Below are 6,644 nucleotides of genomic sequence, written 5' to 3'. Positions count from 1 at the left end.
TTATATCTCCAGAACTTATTCATCTTATAACTCAAAGTTTGTACTTTTTGATCAACATGTTGTCATAAATGGCAAAATTTCCTTTTCTTTAAACGCTGAGTAATATTTCATTGTATATGTATGTATGTGTGTACAGACATTTAGGTGTTTCCATATCTTGGCTACTGTGAACAATCCTTCAGTGCCACTAGAAATGCAGATATCTGTTTGAGGTATAGATTTTATTTCCTTTTGATATACATGCAAAAGAGGGAATGCTGGACCATAAGGCATTTTCACTTATATTTTTGTGAGGAATCTCCAAATTGTTTTCCATAATGTATGTACTATTTACATTCCCCCAACACTGTAAAATGTTCCATTTCCTTTATATCCTTGCCAACACTGGTTATATTTAACTTTTTTTTTTTTAAATCCTCACCAGAGGGTATTTTTTCCATTGCTTTCTCAGAGAGACTGGAAGAGAGAGAGAGAAACATCGATGTGAGAGAGACACATTTATTGGTTGCTTCTGTACATACCCAGAGCAGGGCCAGAGATCGAGCCTGCAACCAAGATATGTGCCCTTGACCAGAATCAAACTCGAGACCCTTCAGTCCATGGGCTAACAATTGAACCAAACCGGCTAGGGCATATTTAACTTTTTGATGATAGCCCACATAACAGGTGTGAAGTGATAATGTTTTTTAAAAAAATATATCTTTATTGATTTCAGAGAGAGGAAGGGAGAGGAAGAGAGAGAGTTTAAATATCAATGATGAGAGAGTCATTGATTGGCTGCCTCCTGCATGCCAGCCACTAGGGATAGAGCCCGCAACCCAGGCACGTGCCCTGACAGGGAATCGATGTTCAACAGCTGAGCCATGCGCAGCTGTGCAAGTGATAATTTCATGTGGTTTTGATTTGCATTTCCCTAATGATTAGCAATACTGAGCATATTTTCATGTACATATTGTCCATTTGTATGTCTTTTTTGAAAAACTGTCTATTCAGATCCTCGGTATGATTGTTTTGTGTGTGTATGTGGTTTTTCTTTTTTTGTTATTAAGTTGTGTGATTCCTTATATATTTTGAATACTAATCCTTTAGGAGATCAATGGTTTGCAAGTATTTACTCCCATCCACAGGTTGTTTCTTTTGCTGTATAGAACCTTTTTAGATTAATGTAGTCCTACTTGTTTATTTTTCATTTTTATTGCCTGTGCTTTGCTATTAAATCTCTCCCCAAAATCATTGCCCACGTCCAATTCAAGGAGCTTTTGCTCTACGTTTTCTTCTAGGAGTTTTATGGTTTGGGGTCTCATGTTAGTTCTTATTCCATTACAAGTTGATTTCTGTGAATGTGGATATCCAGTTTTTCCAAAACAATTTATTGAAGAGACTAACTACACTTTGCCTCTTGTGAATTACTATTTTTTGTTTTGTTTTATTGTTATTGTTGCAAGTATTACATGTGTCCCATTTTCCTCCCCATTAACCCCCCTCCACCTTGCTCCCACCCCCTCCCCAGGCCTTTACCGCTTTATTGTCTGTGTCCATGGGTTATTCATATATGCATATAACTTCTTTGGTTAATCTCTTCCCATCCTCTGCCCCCTTCCCTCTTTCCTCTGAAATATGACAGTCTGTTGCAGGCTTCAATGTCTCTGGATCTACTTGGTTTGTCAGATTCTTTTGTTCATTAGCTTCTTCTTAAAGAAGGCCCTTCAACATTTCATGTAATAGTAGTCTGGTGGTGATGAACTCCTTTAGCTTTTTCTTATCTGTGAAGCTCTTTATCTGACCTTCAGTTCTAAATGATAGCTTTGCTGAGTAGAGCAATCTTGGTTGTAGGTTCTTGCTTTTCATTGCTTTGAATATTTCTTGCCACTCTCTTCTGGCCTGCAAGGTTTCTGTTGAGAAATCAGCTGACAGTTGTATGGGTGCTCCCTTAGTTAGGTAACTAACTGTTTTTCTCTTGCTGCTTTTAAGATTCTCTCTTTGTCTTTAACCTTTGGCATCTTAATTATGATGTATCTTGGTGTAAACCTCTTTGGGTTCCTCTTGTTTGGGACTCTCTGTGCTCTTCTGTAAGCCTATTTCTTTCACCAGGTAGGGAAAGTTTTCTGTCATTATTTTTCAAATAGGTTTTCAATTTCTTGGTCTCTTCCTTCCCCTTCTGGCACCCCAATAATACAAATGTTAGACTGCTTGAAGTTGTCCCAGAGGCTCCTTATGCTATCTTCATATTTTTGGATTCTTTTTTCTTTTTGCTCTTCTGGTTGGGTGTTTTTTGTTTCCTCATGTTACAAATCGCTGATTTGATTCTCAGCATCTACTTTACTGTTGATTCCCTGTAAATTATTCTTCATTTCAGTTCATGTAGCCTTCATTTCTGATTGGTACTTTATTAGGTCATCAATGGTCTCACTTGTTTTCTTAATAGTCTTAATAATATCCTTGAGGATCCTTATAACCATTATTCTGAACTTTGTATCTAGTAGCTTGCTCGGTTTTATTTCATGTAGTTCCTTTTCTGGAGATTACTTCTGTTTCTTCCTTTCTGACATGTTTCTTTGCCTCCACATTTTGGCTGCTTCCAGGTGTTTGTTTCTATGTATTAGGTAGAGCTGCTATGTCTCCTGGAATTTGTACAATGGCTTTGCGTAATAGGTGTCCTGTAGGGTTCAGTGGCTCAGCCTCCCCAGTCACCTGAGCTGGGCCTTCTAGGTTCTCCCCTGTGTGGGCTGTGTGCACTGTCCTATTGTAGTTGAGCCTTGGTTGCTGTAGACATCACTAGGAGGAATTGACCCCCAGGTGAATTGGCTATGAGGACCAACTGCAACTATAGCCAGAGAGATGCTGTGCTGGAGACACCCCTATGGAGCAGGATTTACTTCAGTGGAGCTTTGATGTTCACCAAGTGCCCCCCTTGAGTGTGTCACTTGTGGATGTGTTAGCATTGTAATCCAGCATGGTAGAGTCTGACCACTAGGTGCACTGTCTCTGGGGCCTCCCAGGAGGTGCAAGTCAGCCTCTGCCTGTGCCTTGCCCAGGGCCACCCAGCATGAGCTACACATCAAACTGTAGATGGCTGCTACTTGTCCTGGGCTTGGAGGTGTCCAGGAGAGGCCAAGCTATGAACCAATGCAGGCTTCCACTAGTGACAGGCCTGGGGCCACTTATCAAGCTGTATGGGGTATGCTGTTGTTTGTTTGAGAGATTTTAAATAAGTCCCAAGCATGAGGCTAGAGAGGCCACTTGCATAGAAAAGCCACTAGAAATGGCTTGGATAAGCTTGCAAGTAGGGAGGGGTGGGGTCTCCAGGAATCACTAGGGTGGGGCCAGAGGTGTGAGTCAGGTGCTGGAGATTCAAATATGGCACCTATCTGCCGCCTCTGTGGGGGTAGGGCTCATCAAAGGAGCAATGGCCTCTGCCAGCTATTCTGCCTGGGAGAAAGCTGTCTCTCAAGCTCTCACCCTGATTCTAGGCAAGTTAGTTCCTCCCTGAACGTCCCAGGTTGCTTTGAAGCTGCTGCCCAGTGCTGGAGCTCAGAGGGAGTGCACCTGAGTGAGTCCATGCGCTGGCCCTTTTAGAGGAGCTGCCTGGGACTCCTGCAGCCTCCACTCACTCAGCCACAGTCCCCACTGGTTTTCACAGCCCAAAGTGACCCTGGAACCCTGACCTTGGAACCCTGGGCTGGGAGACTGATGTGGGGCTGGGACACCTTGCTCCTCCAGGAATCCTCGGCCTCTGAGATATCCCTCCCAGGTTTAAACCGCAGCACTGAGTGTGGGCCTGCAGCTGTGTCTCGGTGATTCAGCCTGGATTCCGCCCGTGTCCCTGCCTCTCCTACCGGTCTCATTGCTTCTTCAGTTTCCTGGTTGTAGGACTTCTGTTCAGCTAGGTCTCAGGAGATTCTGAGTGATGGTTGTTTTGTACTATAGTTGTGATTTTGATGTGGTTGTGGGAGGTGGTGGGTACCACGGTTACCTACACCGCCATCTTGTTGTCTCTCCTTGCCTCTTGTGAATTATTGACACCTTTTTGAAAATTAATTAACCACACATGTGCATTTCTTTCTAGGCTTTTTATTTTATTCTATTTTTCTATGCATCTTTTTTTGGCCAGTATCATAGATTTTGGATTACTAAAATGTTTTTTAAAATTTGAAATTAGAAAGTGTGATGTTTTGAGCTATGTTCTTCTTTTTCAAAATTGCTTTAGCTATTTGTTATCTTCTGTGGTTCCATATGAATTTTAAGCTTAATTTTTCTATGTCTGTGAAAAATGCCACTGGATTTTTGCTAGGGATTATATTGAATCTGTATATTACTTTGGGTAGAATTGATATTTTAACATTAATTATTTTAATCCATGAACATTGAGTATATTTTCATTTATTTGCAGCTTCTTCAATTTTTTTCAAGTTATAGTTTTCACTGTACAGATCTTTCATCTCTTTTGTTAAGTTTATTCTTGTCATTTATTCTTTTTGAAGGTATTGTAATGGGATTGTTTCCTTAATTAGTTTTTCAGATTGTTTTTAGTGTATAAAAACAGAAATTATTGTGTATATTAATTTTGTACCCAGCAACTTCACTGAATTCATTTACTAGTTTTAACAGATTTTGGGTGGTGGATTTTCTCTATGTAAGTTTGTGTGATTTGCAAATAGAGGCACTTTCACTTCTTCCTTTCTGACTTGGATACCTTTCATTTATTTTTCTTGCCTAATTGCTTTGGGTGGGACTACTAATTCTATGTTGAATAGAATTGAAAAGAGTTGTTTGAGATATTTATTTTTTTCTTAATGTAGGCATTTATCACTATAATTTTCAATCTTATAACTGCTTTTGCTGCATACTATAAGTTCTGCTATGTTATGATTTAATTTTGTTTGTCTTGAGATTTTTTACTTCCTTTTTGATTTATTATTTTACCCATTGTTTGCTCAGGAGCATGTTTAATCTCCACATATTAATGAATTTTTCATTTTTCTCCCTGTCATTGATTTCTAGTTTTATATCATTGTGGTTGAAAAATATGCTTGATATAACTTAAATCTTTTTAAATTTGTTGACTTGTCTTTTGGGCATATCATATGATCTGTCCTGGAGAATATTCCATGTACACTTGAGAAGAATGTGCATTCTGATGAATTTTCTATACATTTCTGTTAAGTCCATTGCTCTATAGTATAGTTTAGGCCCAATGTTTCTTTATTGACTTTTTGTCTGGATGTTCTATTAATTGTTAAAAGTGGGGTAGTATTGTTTCTTATGTTGTTGTACTGCCATCTATTTCTCCCTCCATATTTGTTAATATTGCTTTATATATTATTATTTACTCTTAATGAATTGACCTGCTTATCATTATATAATGGCATCCTTTGTATCTTGGTAGAGCTTTGACTTAAAGTTTATTTTGTCTGATGCAAGTATAGCTACCCAGTTCTATTTTGGTTTCCAGCTACATGAAATATCTTTTTCCATCATTTCACTTTCATTCATTTTGTGTCCTTAAACTTGAAGTAAGTCTCTTGTAGGAGGTTATTTTATTATTATTATATTTTTTTGCAAAATCATTTCAGCCATTCTATTTCTTTTGATTGGATAATTGTAGTATTTATTTGCACATATTGTCATAATTGTTGGTGGTTACCAACAGAATTCCATAAAACATCCTATGGTTTTTTTAAGGTGATAACTATTTAACTTCTATTGCATATAAAATCTCTACAATTTTATTCTCTCTCCATCCATTTTATGTCTTGATGTTACAATTTACATATTTTATGTTGTGTGTCCATCTTTGAAATTTGACATAATGTTGTTTCATTCTAGTTTTTAGTTGTTTAATTTGTTGATTGTATTTAACTATGTGACTTCTGTTATGATGTTTACTTTATTGTAAAGCACCTCCATCATGAGATGGGGGCTCTATAAATCAATAAATGATGACTTAGTAACAAATATGAGAGTAGTCTAAATTTGACTATTAAATTACATTTACAGGTGAGTTTGGTACTGTCATATGTTTTCATGCTATTAATTAATGTCCTTTTATTTCAACTTGAAGAACTCCCTTTAGCATTTCTTGTGAGGTGGGTATAATGGTGATAAACTCCTTCAACTTTTGTTTGTCTAGGGATGTCTTTATTTCTCCATCATTTCTAAAGGACATCTTTGCTAGATAAAAATTCCAGTGGGCAGTATTTTTTGTCTTTCCACACTTTGAATATGTCATTCTATTCTCTCTTGACTTGTAAGATTTCTGCTGAAAAATCTACTGATAGCCTTCGTGTGGGGTCTCCTTGTATGTAAACTCTTTTTTCCTTGCTGATTTCCAAATTATTATTTTATTTCTTTTTTATGATTTTATTATAATGTCTTGGTGAAGTGTTCTTTGGGTTGAACCTCATTAGAGACCTTTGAGTTTTATATACTGGGATGTTCATATCTCTCCACAGAAGAAAGTTTTCAATCATTTTCTTTCTTTAAATAAGATTTCTCCTTTGACTGGGTAATTTCAAATTGCTAACTTTTAAGTTTGCTGATTCCATCTAATTGATCAGTTCTACTATTGAAGTCCTCTTTGCATTTTTTTAATTCATTTATTATATTCGTTAGCTCTAAAATTTCTATTTTGTTCCTTTTAATAT

This window comes from Miniopterus schreibersii (assembly GCF_964146895.1).
Source record: "Miniopterus schreibersii genome assembly, chromosome: X".
NCBI classification, from domain to species: domain Eukaryota; kingdom Metazoa; phylum Chordata; class Mammalia; order Chiroptera; family Miniopteridae; genus Miniopterus; species Miniopterus schreibersii.
Note: the sequence above shows the minus strand (reverse complement) of the source record.